The sequence below is a fragment of the Symphalangus syndactylus genome, chromosome 6, assembly GCF_028878055.3.
Source record: "Symphalangus syndactylus isolate Jambi chromosome 6, NHGRI_mSymSyn1-v2.1_pri, whole genome shotgun sequence".
NCBI lineage: Eukaryota > Metazoa > Chordata > Mammalia > Primates > Hylobatidae > Symphalangus > Symphalangus syndactylus.
The window spans coordinates 138,524,178-138,542,738 of record NC_072428.2 but is presented as its reverse complement, the minus strand read 5'-3'; the positions used below and the strand labels follow the sequence as shown (position 1 = coordinate 138,542,738).

Genomic DNA, 18,561 nt, shown 5'->3' with positions numbered 1-18,561 from the left:
GCCACGATGGCTGGCTAATTTTGTATTTTTAATAGAGACGGGGTTTCTACATGTTGGTCAGGCTGGTCTCGAACTCTGACCTCAGGTGATCCGCTCGCCTTGGCCTCCCAAAGTGCTGGGATTACAGGCGTGAGCCACCGCGCCCAGCCTGCTCGTATTTTTTATAGTAATGCCCCTAGTCAAGATGGACCTTTCTTTGTAGTTGCAAAATTTTCTAGTCAATTTCCCTCATGGTCTGTACAATTTGTACTTATTTGTCACACTAAGAGTGGTGGGTTTTGGGGGTTATTGCTAAGGGGCAGAGACACAAAAGCATCAACAATAACTTAAACCCATATTTTACTTATTTATTTTTGACACAGGGTTTCACTCTGTCACCCAGGCTGGAGTGAAATGGGGCCATCTCGGCTCACTGCAACATCTCCCTCTAGGGCTCAAGCGATCCTCCCACCTCAGCCTCCCAAGTAGCTGGGACCACAGGTATGGGCCACCACACCTGGCTAATCTTTTCATTTTTTGTACAAATGGGGTTTCGCTATGTTGCCCAGGCTGGTCTCGAACTTGTCAGCTCAAGCGATCTGGCCACCTCGGCCTTCTAAGTGTTGAGATTACAGGCGTGAGCCACCGCGCCTGGCAAAACCCATACCTCAAGTAGGCATAAAGAATATCCTGCATATTAAGACTGCTACTGATTTCTGTCACCACCCTAGCTGTGGCTGGGACAATCCCATAGTCTTCACTGCCCAGCCTAAGTTTCGTGTGGAAAGTCTCAACAATAGTCTGTCCATATTTTTTATTTCATATGATTTACATTAACTTGTGTATTTTCTCAAGCAAGCTTTTTAAGCTTATACTTCAAGTAGCTTATTTTGAAAACCATAAATCCATGTTCCCAGTTGAAAACATAGTTAATATTTTTAAAAAGGTAATGAACTAACGCTAACATCACAAAATCCAGATTTTCCCCATAGTTTTGTTATTGTCAAGAACTCATATGTAATAAACTTACTTTAGAGGACTTGAACCTCACAAACTTCATTCAATTTTCTAAAAAAAAAATGTACACATCAAAACTGCAAATAAACTTCTGAAAAATATAAATACAACGGAATAAAGAGATGCAACACTTTAGGACTATTTTCCTTTTTGCCAAATCACACACACAAAGCACAGAGTATGTATGCGCATCTATGCACTTTGGCCTGTACTCAATTGTCAGTAAAACAAACCCTCCTCTGCATTTTTGATGGGGAAAGTACTCTTTTTAATGTGAAACTGTAGTTTCATTCACTGCCGCCAAGAAAGGAATCAGAATGCTTTTTAGAATCACTTTTCCTGTAACTATTAAGGGAATCACTATCTTAGTTACACATACACGCTCAATTATATGTTTACCATAAAAAGCTATGTGAATACTCATCTTCCACAATATCCATATTTTTGAAACAAAACTTTAGTGTAATTTATGGTTTGCTGGTTATAATCAGTGAATTATTTAATCAGTCTTCCACAAGTTAGCCTTATCAATAGAAAAATTCCAACTTCTATAATTTATTATGGCAAAACCTCAAAGTTAACACAACTTCCACAAATTGGTTGCTTTGTTGAAATTTTGCTACACGTTGTTACTAGAAATCACATTCCCAGTTTGAAGAGCTGAGCTAGAGACAAATACCCAGAACCAACATCCAGCTACTTTCAAGTGACAATTGCAGCAGAGCCAGTTTTTTTAAAAAGCATGTTAGCATGATACACATAGCTAGATTTTCAGGATTTTTTTTAAGCTTATGAAGATGAGATAGGATGGTTGTGGCTAAGGGCTGACAAAGACGAAGAGCAGAGCCCACTCTATCAAATGCTGGCAGCCCAATACCTGCCCTGGAGAGCCTCTGTAATCAAGGAAGCCAGGCAAGTCCTGAACGAAGCAGCAATCAGCAGCGCACTGCATCACCAGGCGTGAGGGCAGAATGAAGCTGGTGACGGCAGGGCCAAAGAGGAAGGTATAAACACAGAGCGTTATGGGGGAGGAACTAGTAAGATTTGGTAGATCACTGAATATGGACAAACAAAAGAGGTAAAGTCTGAAATCTGTGTCTCTGACATAACGCTAGAAATAGAGATGTCGATATGGTCTAGGGAGCAAAAAAGAGATCAGTTTGGGGCAAGCCAAGTTGGAAGTAAGGGCAGGTTAGTCAAATGGAAAAGCCCTGAAGGCTATTAGCAGGACTGGAAGGCTCTCAGCTGAAGTTGCTGAGAATTGCTTAACCTGAAAAAACTGAGAAACCACAAAGTAAAATAGATTAGAAGAGAGGATCAAGTTAAAGCTATCTCCTGAATGCTCATGAAGAGTTACAAAAGATAAGATGAACTAGAACAGCAAGTATTCTGCACAGAACCCTAACCTCAGGAGGTCACCCAAGAAAAAAGAATGGTAACCTGGTCCACAAGTCTGGGAAATGGGCGATGTGGCCCCTACTCAGAAGGGGCCACTGGAGAACAGACCTGGTGATGCTTCCTAAACTCCTCTAACGCAAGACATCCTGAGAACAGCATTCACCCTCTGGAAACCATGAATCAGAAATGCAAGAGAACCAATCTAATGAATCAAACACAAATCTAAGAGTGCCTTCAAGAGAAGTATTGAGATGCTTTTAAAACTCAGGAAGTTTTAGATTTTTAAAGAAAAAATGTGAAACAACTTTGTAGTTAAACCATTATTTTACAGGTTTAAAAAGTGTTCTCCATGGAAACCGGGAAGGGAACAACACTCACTGGGGCCTGTCGGGGAAGGTGTGGGGACCAGCACCAGGGAAAAGAGCTAATGCATGCTGGGCTTAATACCTAGGTGATGGGCTGATCGGTGCAGCAGACCACCATGGCACACGTTTACCTATGTAACAAACCTGCACAGCTGCACATGCACCCTGGAACTTAAAAAAAATTATTATTTAAAAAATAAAAATAAAGTGTTCTCAACATATGACACCACCAGTAACATGTAAATGACACAGGCTTTGTGTTGTCTCCCATATGCCTTAAAATGTTTTTAATATAATTCTTCTGATAGTATTTAGGATTTAAACAAGGACTAGGGTGAAGCAAAAATTATTTCTAGACACTAAACGTATAACCATACTCATTAGGATCCTGGCCTCTCTGGCACTTCCCACACTGTGCTACAAAGAACTACGAATATTTCCAGGTGCTTGTTCCAAGAGAAAAAAATGAACACATCAATTCACTCCATATCAAATCTCTACTGTAAGGACTTAATTTTCCACATTCTATGATTTTAAAATCAGTATGTGTTCTACAAAACATGTTAATATGGTAGGGGAGTTTTCTTCCTTCAAAGGTAATTTCTTATTAAATTAGGAGTGTACTTTTTAATATATATGAATGAATGTATGTATACATATATACATACCCTATAAGATATATCTCCCTGTAACAGCAGCAAAACACATTAAGATTTTAAAGGCCCTTCAATATGCCACCTGGCATTTCCTACGTTTATTCACAGATCTTCCCTCCTATTCCCATACCTTCCATATCACAGAACACAGAGAGCCAAATATTGGTCTAAATAAAAGTGTTCTCAACATATGACACCACCATATTTTACTGAAAATGCAGTAAAACAAGTAGAGTGGTAAGGCAGAGCTCCATTATAAAAATAACAGTGACCAAAACAAACAAAACCTTCATAATGTCAAGAGAGAACACACACAATACGTTTCACCTGTAAAGCCCCAGCTAAACTGCAGACATTAAACACCCACCCCGCCCCCTGCTACCGCCCCCCGCCCCCAACACACACACCCTGTGTAGGGCAAAGTCCCCTATATATAGAACATGTAACAAAGGCACTACTGAAGAGCCAATTCCAGTATGTGTCTTCAGCATTCCTAACCCTTCTTCCCTTTGTGTGTTTTGGGTCCCTTGTTGGTAGGACCTACTCTGCACAGGTGCCCAAGTAGCCTTTCATCAACACATCAAATAGGAGACACGCTCATTTCAGTAGTCTCTACTTGATGATTGATGTAATATATTCCCATGCTGTGTGTCTAAGTCCACCCTCAACCAGGACTGCATTAGACAGCCTTCTGTGCCATGTTAGGTATCTGCAAGCAGCAGTAAGCTGAGGGCAAGCAGCTAGAGAGTCACAAAGCAAGCTCGGCACAATCTTTGGCTCATACCAAGCACTGAACACAAATTGAGTATCCCTTATCTGAAATGCTTGGGTCCAGAAGTCTTTTGAATTTCAGACTGTTTCATATTTTGGAATATTTGAGGTACCTTGGGGATGGGATCCAAATCTAAACGGGGAATTCAGATGTTTCGTATACACCTCATACACACAGCCTGAAGGTAATTTTATTTTCCCCTTGGGGACGCTGAATAACTGTTGTGCACCTGCATGTTGACTGTGGCCCATCACGTGAGGTCGGGGTGAAATGATCCACTTGTCACATCATGTTGGTAACTAAGGAAGTTTTATATTTTGGAGGATTTAGGATTTTCAAATTAGGGATGCTCAACCTAGACTAAGGGTTATTATTGCAGGTAAGATAGAATGGCAAGTAAACCTTTTAAAGATTTTAAATATTTAAGATGAGAGAAGTCAGAAGAATCAGTCTGGAATTTTCCTTCTCCACCATCCCCCACACCAAAGTCTCCAAGTTCCTACAGATAAACTTGAAGTTTAGGGAGGGGGAAATGGCCTAATCTCCGTGTCTAGTCCCTGAATTCCACTTGGGATCAAAGAGTCTGGTTTATTGACATCATCTAGGATTCCAAACCTTTCCTTCCAGTCTCACCAAAGCCTCCTTCCTGCCTTGAGAAAAGGAGGTCTGAACTGTCTGCCTTTTCCCCCGTTCTGACTTTCGGATGCCTATTAGACACACATAACTATTTTAGTTAGCATTTAATTAATTTCGACATAGCAAAGGCGCCCCCTCCCAGAATTAGGTGACACATTTCTGTGCAACTATTTTCTCATAATTACAACAGTATTCCTCATTTGTACTATTTAGCAAACATTTCTTAAATAATTGATAGTAGCCTCTGAATTTTCCAAGCTACTGCAGAAACTGGACCAAAATACTTTTTCTAATTTTTAGCAAATTCTTAAGTATAATGACATTAAGTTTAAACATTAATTTAAAACACACCTACTATCAGTAGGAGCTGTGAACTAAGCAAAAAAAGAAAGTTCACACTATTACTAAAAAAAAGAAACTTCCACACTGAAGACAATTCATTAGTACCTAATCTAGTGTTATAATAAACCATCAAAACATCAATCAGTTTCATGAGATTAGGACAGTTTCGTGGAGGGCATTAAATGAGGGGACTAAAGTATTTGAAGGATTAAGATATGGGGAAATAAATGAGAAGAAGATTAGTCCAGCAAAGGAGAACCTGACAGCTGGAAATACAGCCCAACGAAAGTCAGATATTGAACCCTGCGCATCAACACACCTGGAAAGGGGCTGCCAGTACAGCAAACACTAAGTGATTTCTGCATTAAACTAAGCAGAAATGTCTTCCTTGCAAGTAGCTCCCCCGTTTCTCCTGTTTTGGGATTTCTTGATTTTATAAATTAATCCACTGTATTATAAATATATGTGCACTGTAGAAAGTTGGAGGAAAAAAATAAAGAAAAACAAAAAATAACTAAAAATAACCTACTGCTAAGAGAAACTAAAAATAACTTCACTGCTCAGAGATAATCAATGTTAACATTTTGGTTTTCATCTTTTTAAAAAATGCAGATACTCACACACCAAAATAAAGTTTAGATATTACTTACATATGTTGTTTTATGTTGCATTTTATCATCAATACTAACTAAATGTTCATTAAATACAGTATTATGGAAGTTAAAGATTGATCTAAATGCTGAAATAATCATCCTTAACAACAGCAAAAAAATGAAAACAAATGCTTAAGAGGGTATTAGTTAAGTAACAGCACACCCTGGACAGAATATTAATCTATTAGTCATTCTTTTGCATTTTCTTAGACTAAATTCTTAGAAATGGAATAGCTATTTCAAAGCACATACATATTTTACAAGCTTTTGTTACATACTTTGCTTCCAAAAAATCATATTAAATTACACTCTTTCGGCCAGGCGCGGCGGCTCACGCTTGTAATCCCAGCACTTTGAGAGGCCGAGGCGGGCGGATCACGAGGTCAGGAGATCGAGACCACGGTGAAACCCTGTCTCTACTAAAAATACAAAAAAATCAGCCGGGCGTGGTGGCGGGCGCCTGTAGTCCCAGCTACTCGGAGAGGCTGAGGCAGGAGAAGGGCGTGAACCCGGGAGGCGGAGCTTGCAGTGAGCTGAGATCACGCCACTGCACTCTAGCCTGGGCAACAGAGCGAGACTCCATCTCAAATAAATAAATAAATAAATTACACTCTTTCTAGTAAGGTATGAGTGAGCTCATTTCTCCATACCTTCACCATAAGTAGTTTATTTTCTAATCTACGCCAATTAAAAAAAAAAAAACAACAGTATCTCACTGATTTGCATTTCTGGGAGTACTGCTAGTAAAGTTCAAAGTTTTTTCATGTTTCCTCCTCCTCTTTTTATAAATTACCAGTTTGCCCATTTTTTTCCACGGGGGTGGGGGGGGGCCTCTTTTGTTGGTGGTGTTCACATGCCCTCTTTTTACAGTAAGGAAAGTAAATTTGCTTGTAAGTTACAATATTTTTCTGTTTGCCAGTCACCTTTTAATTCTGTTTATGGAATTTTAACACAGAAGTTTTATTATTCTAAAGTACTCACATCTTTTCCTTTACAGTTCCTGTGCTTGGTGTTATATCTAGGTCTTCTCCATCTTGAGATCGCCATGCTGTTATTTTTTGGTTCTTAAATTTTTTCTTGAAAAGATATTTTAAAAGCACCCAAGTTTACCCCCCTAAAATGACAGCCATTTTTACTACTTTAAATACCCTCACGGCCGTGCGCAGTGGCTCACGCCTGTAATCCCAGCACTTTGGGAGGCTGAGGCAGGTGAATCACGAGGTCAGGAGTTTGAGACCAGCCTTGGCCAACATGGTGAAACCCCGTCCCTACTAAAAATACAAAAAATTAGCTGGGCGTAGTGGCAGGCACCTGTAATCCCAGCTACTCGGCAGGCTGAGGCAGGAGAAGCGCTTGAACCCAGGAAGTGGAGGTTGCAGTGAGCCGAGATCACGCCACTGCACTCCAGTGGGGGCGACAGAGTGAGACTCTTGTCTCAAAAAAAAAAAAAAAAAACTTCATTAGTACATACACACTTTATACATATTTTAAATGGCTGCACCCATTTCATACAATCTATTTTCCGAAGTATTTTCTGACACAGACCTTTAAAAAATTGCAGCTTGTTATATTTGAACAGTCTTGAATGGTTTTACAAATTTTTGCAAGGCCAATGAGTCATAACATCACACCCAATTTAACAATAGCCCCAAAGTTCCAGAACTGTTCGTGTCTATGCTATCAGTGCCCAATTACTCTCCCACAATGTTACTAAAAGACCAGGAAGAATAAGCTCATTCTTGATAGTGGATCACAGTTCTGCATAATGAATTCTGCCATAATGATCAGATATCAGTCCTTAAAGCATTTTCATTTTAATCTCTTCTAGTCTTCTTCCATCTTCATATAAACTAGTCAAACACTCAGGGAACATCTGGTTAAAAGCCGGAGCTCCGGAGTTATCCTGTCCCGTTTAACTCGGGCTTGACTACCTTCCTAGCCCTGACCTGCACCACTCAAAGTCTCAGCTCCTTCACCTATATTCCGTAAAGTGGGTTAAACCATAGTACCCACACTTCAGAGGGCACTGTAAAGATTTCCAGTGGAAGGATGTATGTGAATGTTGACGCATGCAGTACGCTAGGCACTGGGGACAGATGCATATCACAGTGTCCCTGTCCCAAAGGAGGTCAGTTTGGTGGGAGAAACCACCAAGTACAATCAAAAGGTTAAATACTGTGATAGTGACATAGGCAGGACAACATGGGAACCCAGAGAAGGCTCCTAACCCAGACCAGGACATCAGGGCCAGCTTTCCAGAGATGGTGATGTGTGAGCCGTCAGGTGATAGGAAAGGCAAAGAGTCAGATCCAGAATGGCACTGCAATAGCGCTGAAGCATGGAGTGAACACTAGGAAAGGCAGACCAGTGCTTACTTGGTCTAAGTTTCCCAAGGGAAAAAATTTAACTCTCAAACTTAGGCTTCACAACCCTGCTTTTCAAACATGAATACAATACTTAATGTTCTTTCAGACCGTTTTTCCAAAATCCTGTTAATGTTAAAAGCTGTGGCATTCCCATGGAATCCACATACTTTCGGGGCCTAAGGAAATCAACAGTGTCAATTAAAAACCATCTCATTTTACAAATGAGGAAATATATGCCCTGCAAAGGTAAGCTTGAACCAGACTCCATGTCTTCTCTCCCAAGCAAGATGTTCTATACCTAAGCAAAAATAAATGACTTAAATCTCTCTCTCCCTCACGGAATTTTTAGAAATGAAACACCTCCGTGAGTGAATAAAAAACTTAAGTCGTTAAATGTTATAATAATTCTGTTTATAGTGTGTTTACTAAATCTTCATATTATAAACAGGAAACTTCCTATAAACAGGAAATTATGTCCTCAGTAGTAAACATAACGCTTTTATCCAAATTGGATCTATTTTTCGTTTAATGCTCATTTCTTCATTTGGAAGCAAAACAAACACACTGATAAAGTACCAAATGTTTTTAAAAAGCAAGGCAACCTTAGAATTGGCCCTTAAAATGGTTAACACTCTTTTCTCCAGACATACCTAAAAGCCAAGTTCAAAATGAAGCTGACAGTCCCCCAAAGACATTTTATTCCAGAATGACTGAAGGTCACTGGCTTTAGGACCTACGGAGGGCTGAAACAGCAAAACAAACAAACAAAAAACCAAGTTCCTAAGTTTTTAAGGCCCTAATATTTTTAATTTGAAGAATGGCAAGTAACAACTCCTCAATTTATAGTACACTCATTTTAATTTTCCATGCTGAAAGACAGACACAACGCCTCTGGGTATACTGGGAATGACATTCTGATGAATGGCCCTCAGAGACCCAGGGATGGTTCGTCCCACAGCAACGTCCTATCCCACTCCAGCAGAACCGTGGGGCTTGCCTCATCTACAAGGAGGAGCCTTCACTACCAAACTGCTTCATTTCAAGGGCAAGGCTGGATACTCAACCTGGGGGGCAAAACCTGATCGTGTTTCCAAAAAAACACCAAACACAAAAAGTAAAAAAATCCACACCTTAAAACTAGTTTTAAGGGGGGAAAAAAGTTAAACTTTCACAACCTGTTTTCTTGGCACTCTCCCGGACTTCCACAGGTATAGAAAACCTGGGCATTTTTCTGTTAGGACCCTGTACTAGATACTGGGGTGTTTCGGGGAGAAGGGAAGTGAAGAGGGAAGGGGGAATAGAAAAGGAGGGATGAGAGAGACGATCAACTTTACTGGAGAAGTGTATAATAAAGCTTGCATTCTTAACCGGCTTAAGCGCAACTACTGTGTTTTCTGTAGCCAAAAATCAGGGCATGTTTTCAAACGTTAAGTTTAAGTTAGAATTATTCCAGAAAACTCATTCATTCAAAAAAAGCAACTGAGGCACCACCACAACCAAGTTCTGTTACTCTGGGGACGCAAAAACAAATAAGGAATATCCCCTGCGCTGGAGGAATTCACTATCGGAAATGTATGGGAAATAGGGCTGTAATGTAGTTAATTACAGCTAGAAGATAACATTCAGTAAGTGGCAAGAGTCTAATGAACTGTAATATCTAAGGAAACCATGCAGAATCAGCTCAGGCATGCGTGTCTGTCTTCTGATGTGGTACACACATTAGGAGTGGGGGGTGGGGCTGCCTATAAGAACCTGAGCATGTGGCTCTCAGGGAGGGAGGCTTTTATAAATTGGTGAAGAACCCTAGTATATCTAAAGTTGGTTTGTTTTTTGACAAAATCGTTTTTAAAAGATGAAGCCAATGAGAAAAAAAGTTTAACATATTTAGAAAGCAATTCAGCCACCCCTCTCAAGCTTAAGGAACACTCTCCTGCAACCTCCAAAAATGGGCATAATAGAGCTAAAGCGAGCCAGTCTTGTGTTTGCATGCTTTGGAATTTGAAATGCAACGCAACTATTTCGACTCACCATGGAAAACAACAAATAGAACCTTCAAGTAAAACATGTTTCAATATCCAAAAACAAACCTTCTTTAAACAAAGAAAAATCTCATCTCCAAATATTTTTTTCAAACAGAATGACTGGTTTTACATTTTAAACATCATTACATATTTTACTACATAATACACTCTCCAGGATTTCAGAAAATCGGGTACGTTTTCGAGTGCACCATGAAATGAAGTGTTAAACTTAAAACTGCACACACTTCTGCGAGGCGTTAAGATATGCTTAGGTCCTAGAAGCTCATGGCTTGAAGTAAAAAAGGAATCTAGTTCCTCTTCTGCCGCTTCGTTAAGTGCATTCCAAAAAGTGTGATCGTTTATTCCACTCAGAACTTTTGACGATTTTAATGCTACTACAGGAAGGAGCAATTACACAGAGCAAATAAATATTTAAGTAGACTGCAATTCAGTATTTGCGCACTTACCACTAACCCCTACTACGAACCAGAAGCAACCAAGAGTGACCCAATCAGAAAAGAGAATCCCCTTTTTGGCAAAGCCAGCCAGGGAGAAAACCTTAACTTTGGGGATTCATTTCAAGGAATGTCTACAAGCATTCCTCTCTTTCTTAATTATTTTATGTCTGCGCTACACAATACTGCACGGGTGGCAGAAACAGGAGTCTTTCAGATCTTGAGGGGAAAAAAAAGCGCACGACCCCCGAGTCTGGGGACCCCAAGTCCCAGCAGCCTGGCGGGCGCACGGCTAGCCTCAGGGTCAGGGCGCGCGCTCCCGTTGAGGCCGGGGGCGCGCCGAGGCCGCGGCGCAGGGCCCGGCCCGACTAACGAGTGCTAGGCGGGCGCCGGGGGGCTGTGTCCGGTTCGGCCGCCGGGCGAGCATCCCTGCGCGCATGCCCCGGCCCGCTCGCCCAGGAGAACGGGGCAAAAGGGCGACTGTTACCCAATAATAGCGCCCTGCACGTTCGCAACAATGCAGGCGGGGAACCCGAGAGCCGCGGGCAGGGAACCGGAAAGCGAGAGAGCCCGGCTCGGCGGCTGCTCCTGCGCGCGAGCCCAGAGCTCACAGGAGAGCACGCGTCGGCCGGAAAGCAGCGCCGGGAAGCAGCGTGGGCGCCACGGGGCAAGGGCACGGGTCCCGGCGTCCCGCGGAGGTCGCCTCACCAGGCGAGGCGCGGACGCCCGAGCCGCCCCGGGCCACACGTTGGCCCACCCTCCGAGGACCTAGCCCGGTCGCGGCGCGGAAAGGGGCCGGCGCCACCAGGCCGCCGCCTCCAGGCGCGATGAATCGGGCTTTTTCCCAGTGCGTAGTCCAGGCCTGGCCGCCCCGGCCCGTCCGGGGTGACTCAGGGCCCGGCCCCGCTCGCTCCTCTGCCACCTTCGGCGTCCTCCGCCCACGAGTCCCCCGGCCCGGCCGCCATTCTGCCCGGCCGCGTTTCGGCGGCTCAGGCCTCGTCAGGCGCCTGGGCTCGGCCGCCGCGGCCCGAGTCACTGCGACACCGCGGCTCGGGGCCGGGCCTGCGCCGCCGCCGCACCTCCTCTCGGCCCCGGCGGCTGCCGACACTCACCCGCATCTCTGTGGTGCCCCAAAGGCTCCCGCGACGCCTCCGCCTGGTCCCTGGGCCTGGGCCCCGGCGAAAGCCCCGTCCCGCCAAGGTCTAGCTGCGTCCCTCAGCCACCGGGGCTGCCCCGCCTGGAGCTGCGTGCGACACGGCGCCCGCCTCCTCCTCCTCCCCTGCCCGCCCGGCCCTCCTCCTCCCGCCGCCGCCGCCTGCACCACGCAACCTCCGCCCTCTCGCCTTCCCTCGGCGGCTCCCCGCCCTCTCGGCCTCACCGGCTCCGGCGACCGCGGGGGAGAAGCTGTTGGGGGAGGGCCGGAACGCACCGCCATCGGCGTCCGGGGCGGGGGAGCCGGGAAACCGTCGTCGCCATCGCCGTGCCAGCCCGAGGCGCGGGAGGAGTCCGGAAAGCTCCCGCCCGCCCGCCGCTGCCGGCGGCCCCGGGGGCGCCCCTTCCGCGGCCGAGGCCCCCGCTCGCGTGGGGAGCTTCTACCTGGGAGCCCGCGGCCCATGCCCCCGACACCCGAGACATCCCGACCCGGCGCGCCGGATTCTCTGCCAGGTTTTACAGCCTCCCTCGCCTTGGGACCGCCGCGGAGGACCCTTTCCCGCCACTTCGGACCTCGCGAACGGGGTTGAGCTGCTTGGGTCGGGGACACCACCAGCCTCTGGAGAAACAGCCCGAAGCACCCCGAAGAGGGGGTCCCAGTCCCCCTGCCCCTCCCCTGTGCGCACCCCCACCCCCAGCTGGCCTGGAACCTGACTCCCCACCTTTGTCGACCGGGACAGGGACTGGGGGATGCACCCCAGATCAGAAAGTCAGAGGTGGCCAGGTGGCCCTCCGAATCGGCGCAGACTTCCGAGGAACCTGCAGCCAATTCTCGACCCCCTTAACACCTGCAAGGCCTTAGGAATCGGCTCCGGAAAGCTCGAGCTTATCTGTGTGTTTCTATTTAAAAATCACTTCTAAGATAAAACCTAATTAGGCTTTCCCCTTCAGACTTTCACTAACTCGTGTTTGGCAAATTGTGACATTCACTCTACCCATCGTCTTTGTAAGGACAAATCAAGACTTAGAAGGCTTTGATTACACATACGGATAGCATGAGTTGTGATATAAAACAGTACTGTTTTCACGTGTAGTTCGAAGTCATCTCATTTGAAATTAACTGTCATAATTGACTACTTGGAATATTCAATCTAAATACTATCCGCTGCTGTGGTGACGGGGGGTGGAGGAAGCGTGGTGGAACCCCCACACCTAGTGAGGGGTGGCTGATTAATACCACGGCTCACAACAGAACAGCGGCTCATTCCATGAACAACCCCGGGGAATTTCGAATTCTATCATCTGGGCAAAAGATGTGATGAGTGTAACTTCCTGTTTTCTCCAAACTAAAACACTGTGCAGATTCCTGTACCACTCTGGGACAGAAATCCTCGGCCAGAGCAGAGGGCCGTCCCCAGAGTCCACACTGTTTCCTGCATAACGTGGGTTTATCTCAGAAGAAACATCCCACTGGTCTATGTGATCCCTCTATTGAAATGTGGTCTTTTATCTACATCTAAGTATCTCTAGAAGTAATGCATTTGTATGTACTTGTCACTCAAATATGTAATCCCTTGATTTGTGCGGGGTGTTGGGTGTTGTGAAAAATTCTTGGTTTATATCCTACACTTTTAAACTCGTCAAAACTTAGACGTATTTAACACCTTTTTTTGTGAGCACATGGTAAGGTTGGACGTAAAAATGGAAGGTTTATCCCTGTGGCCCATGTTTTCCAGTGTACCTATGCGGGTTTTTTAAAAAAAAAGTCCCAATATCTTCCTTTTAGTGGAAACTGCGTTTTTTAGACAACAACTTATCTTCCTATTCCCTAACCAGTCTTCTCCAATCTTACCATTCAATATAGCCTCCTTTTCTGTGACTTCCTCCAGCTGAATAGAAGGGCTGAGTGGGTCAACCTTCCCTGTATTGTTTGTTTCCTCCACCCTCTCTTTTTCCTTAATAGCAGTATTTGGTCCACCCACACCACCCTCCCTCTTCTCGCTGCCTCCATTCCTGGTTCTTAACTCCTTTCTATTCTTTACTCTCCACCTGCCTACACGATCATTCTTAGCAGCAAATTTATTCCATCGACTTTTATGTCCACTTAACATCCAGATTGCATTTACTTTGCGCAGATAACCTTGCCTCCTACCTTACAGGTCAAGGCCACCTGCTGCTCTCTTTCTACTTTAAAACATCCTTCCTCCATCTTTCCCCCCCAGCTCAGCAAAATTGATGTCCCTCTCAGATGACCCAGAGTTTAGAGGGATAGTTAATTTGATAGATGTCAGAATCAAAGTTCAGAACAGTCTCAACAGACTACATTAGGCCAAAAGCAATGAAATAAAATATAACTTTCAAATCTAAATATGATGTACTAGTTGGAAAAGCCCAAGTTTTAGATTTTAGCAGACCTTGGTTTATATCCAGTTACTCAAATTTGAGTCATATCCAGTAACTCAAATTACTACCTTTTGCTCTAGTAAGGTCAACTGTTAATTTGAGATAAAAATACCTACTTCATAAGAGTGCGAAGAGTAATTTCTTTATAATTCCCACATAATTCGTGGAACATTCACCAACCATTAGTTCCCCTCCCTCATCTTCCACAAAGTGGATGTCTCTGTTGCCCTTCATAACACATTCTTTAATTCATACAGACCTGTAAACAGACTCAAAATCCTGGCCCATTCACCTTGTATCCCAGAGCTGTCACCATCCTAGAGAAATCCTTTGCCTATTTTGGGTCAGTCATTATCATCATCATACCCGTTTTTTCAATGAAAAAACCTAAGGCTCAGAGATGTTAGGCAATTTGCTCCAAATCACTCAGCCTGATCAGTGGCTTAACCTGACCCGGTGACTCTCAATTCTGTGTATATCCACACCTTTACTAAGATATTCTCCCACACTTATGTTGGTCCTTTAACCTTCTAAGTGCTTTTTCTGGTTCTCATCTCTTCTTTATTCTTCCACTTGTGTCATGACTGATGGCAGATTATTCCTTCTAAACTGATAACCTTCATCATAATTTTGTCCTTTCAAGCTTCAGTGGTTCCATATTGTTTATAGTGTTCAATCCAAATTTGGACCTGGCACTTAAGGTTTACCAGATCTTGTCCTAACTTGCTTTTCCAAATTTATTTCCTGCCATTTCCCAGAAGGAACTCTCAATGCCATCCGGTCCTGTTGGTTGTACTCACTGGCCCACAGATGAGCTGTGAATCGCCATTTATGAGGGCCTCCTTCAATTGTTCCCTTAACAGATACCGTTCCCCACTTCTTTCCTCCATCTCCAAATCATGCTCAGTTTTCAAGATCCAGCTCACACCCCCTCCCAGGAAGCCCACCTTACACTTTCTACCCAAGCTTTGTGATCTCTCCCTGATTGCCTGTTCACATGTGCCTTTAAACTAGGTGGTCTGTGCTGTGGGGTGAGAGACAATTTCCTAACGTTCACCTGCCCCCTCAGCACTGTGCCTGAAGAACACTGAAGCAGATTCCAAGCAAATTTGCTTACTACTGAAATGAAAGGGTACAGGTGTTACTTTTAACCATATGAACTATTATTTCTAAGACACAGGTAAGTAACTAGCCATCCAGTGCAAAGTGAATTAACGGGACGGTTCTCAAACCTGGCTTTGCTTCAGAATCAGCTGAGGACTTTACTAATTCCGAGGGCCCTGTTCCAGATCTACTGAATCGCAAGTAGGTGGGAAGCAGCAGGGAGGGAACATGAAACTGCCAGAGTTTATATCCTGGCATTGCTGCTTATTATCTGGGGAACTTCGGGCAAGTTACTTAACCTCTCTGTGCCTCAGTTTCTTCATCTATGACAGGAATGATAATAATAGTAGCTTGGCCGGGCATGATGGCTCATGCCTGTAATCCCAGCACTTTGGGAGGCCAAGGCAGGTGGATCACTTGAGGTGACCAGCCTGGCCAACAAGGTGAAACCCTGTCTCTACTAAGAATACAAAAATTAGCCGGGTGTGGTGGCATGCACCTGTATTTCCAGCTACTCAGGAGGCTGAGGCAAGAGAATCGTTCGGACCCAGGAGACAGAGATTGCGGTAAGCAGAGACTGCACCACTGCACTCCAGCCTAGGGTGACAGACTGAGACTCTGCCTCAAAAAATTAATAATAATAGTATCTCATATAAGGTTGTAAGTTAAATCCTTAATAAATATTACCTATGACAATGATAATTTTTCAATTGAACTTGTTTATTTAATCCAAATCATGAAATACACATTACTTGTGATTCTTAAAAAAAATTAGTTCTGCTTACAAAAGTAGTTACATATATGCTATAACTATAGAGTCATTCCACTAGTTAGTATCCAAAGGAAGCAGGAAAGAAATGAAATAATTGAATGATTTCTTCTACCTAGAGTTTTAAATTCTTTTTGAAGAAGCAGGTGTTTAAGTCCCCTACTTTAATTTCTTTCTTACTTTCTGTCCTTTTTTTTGAGACAGGGTCTCACTTTGTCTCTCAGGCTGGAGTGCAGTGGCATGATCATGGCTCACTGCAGCCTCAACTTTTTGGACTCAGGTGATCCTCCCACCTCAGCCTCCCAAAGTGCTGGCATTACAGGCATTACTGTAACCTGGCCTAATCCCCTACTTTGGTTTCATTAGAAAGGATTTCATAGCTAATTTTGGTCCATCAAATGCCAAATAAACAAGATTGTAAAAATAGAGGTAACTAGGTGTAAAGTATGATGCAGAAATATACTTAGCAAAGTCACAAACTGTCTGAAGGGGAAACATAGTATTGGTAGACATCATCCTCTCGACTCTTGACTTATAAGTTGCCTATCTAAACAAATACACAAGGGCCTTGTTTTTATTGCCTGGAATTCCACCAAAGATTCTTAAGTATCATTTCTTAAAGATGCAAATGGCTCTAGGAGGTAGGAGGGCTTGATAGTCGTTCACATATTGGCATTAAGTAGTTCAATCAGGTTGCTTTTTTTTTTGAGACGGGTTTCCTTCTGTTGCCCAGGCTGGAATGCAGTAACATGATCACAGCTCACCACAGCCTCGACCTCCTGGATGCAAACAATCCTCCCATCTCAGCCTCCCCAGTAGCACCTGTCACCATCCCCAGCTAATTTTTTTACTTCTTTATAGCAATGGAATCTTGCTATGTTGCCCAGGCTGATCTTGAACTCCTGGGCTCAAGCAATCTTCCTGCCCTGACCTCCCAACATGCTGGGATTATCATACTTCACGTGGCCAGGTCGCCTTCCTTTAAACACAGATCGGTAGCACCTAAACACAGAAAGTTTGGGGCAAATCAAGTTTTGGAAAAACACTGAGTGCCTCAGGGAAGGCTGAAGGCCTTAGGCTAGAGGTTCTGGGAGGAGGAGCCTTGAGCAAAAGAAGAAAATGAAGAAAAGGAGAAGGAAGGATTTAAAAATTTAACCTGTCCAATTTCAGATCTTGCATATTGCCAGTTCTAGGCCTCTTATTTTGGAATCCAGAAAATACTGCTGTAAGATAGTCATGAATTAACCTTTTGAGTCTGACCTGGGAGACCTAAGCACCATCGTAACATTGTATCAGTTTGGATCAGATGAAATAGCAATGTATTTTCCAATTATTCAACCTAGTTTCTATGAGATATTATTCAGAGAAAGAAAAGTGTCCTAAAATATTGTTTTCATCTTCCTCCTCTTCTTTTTTTTTTGAAGACGGGGTCTGTGTCTGTCACCCATGCTGGAAGTGTGGTGGTCCGATCACAGCTCACTGTGGCCTTGACATCCCAGGCTGAAGTAATCCTCCCACCTCAGCCTCCTGTGTAGCTGAGACCACAGGCATGTGCCACCATGCCCAGCTTTTTTTTTTTCCCCTGCAGTGTTATTGCCCAGGCTACTTTTTTCCCTTTGTCATTGTATATTTCTGTGCTTTTTTTTTTTTTTTGAGACCGAGACTTGCTATGTTGCCCAGGCTACTTTTTTCCCTTTGTCATTGTGTATTTCTGTGTTTTTTTTTTTTTTTTTTTTTGAGACCGAGACTTGCTATGTTGCCCAGGCTGGTCTCGAACTCCTGGGTTCAAGTGACCCTACTGCTTTAGCCTCCTGAGTAGCGGGGACTACAATGCACCCCTGAGCCTGGCCTAGAATTGCTTTTTCCAGGAAGTTTTCTATGACCCTCCATATCTCAACCCACCCCATGCCTGCACCTGGATTAGTTGTCCTTCTTGGGTAATTCTTTTGTGCCATGTAGTTATTTTATTGCATTATGATTTTTCCTTTCTCTATCTCCTACTTCCTCACAGATTGTGAGCTCCTTGAATTCAGACGCTGTGTCTTTTGTCATTATATCTACAACATTTAGCACAGTGCGTGGCACATATTATACTGAAAGTGGTTAGAACCCAACTCATGCACTAATGGGATTGTTTGTACTATGAAATTCAGTCATTCCACTTTCCTGCTCAAAGACCTTTTGTAATTCTCTGCTTCCTAAAAGAATCTCAAACACCTCATTCCTAATACTGAAGCATTCTCTACACTTTGGCTCCAATGGATCAGTCCCTCTGGTTTCTTATACATATCATACCAGATCCAAACTAGATTCCTATGAATGCCTGATTAGGCTCCACACATTTACTCATCCAACTGTAACTTCCACAGAAATTGCTCTTCTCCAGTCACTGCTTACCCAAATATAACCCGTCCTTCTGGGCCTACCTTAAATGCAATCTCTTTAGTGAAACCTTTCCTGCCCTTCTACCTGA

At 43.8% G+C, this 18,561-nt stretch overlaps 1 protein-coding gene across 4 annotated transcripts in view; it reads right to left on the bottom strand.

Annotated features, from left to right (window-relative positions):
- Nucleotides 1-12,258, bottom strand: part of CUL1 (cullin 1) — a 102,842-nt gene extending 90,584 nt beyond the window's left edge. The window contains exon 1 of one of the 4 annotated variants that reach the window (XM_055284405.2): nt 12,039-12,258. The gene's annotated coding sequence lies outside the window, so the exon portion shown is untranslated. Of the gene's footprint in view, nt 1-10,672; nt 11,066-11,772; nt 12,015-12,038 lie in introns of those variants that run through there. The other 3 variants (XM_055284407.2, XM_055284403.2, XM_055284404.2) reach the window with 3 other exon arrangements.
- Nucleotides 12,259-18,561: the final 6,303 nt, after the last annotated feature.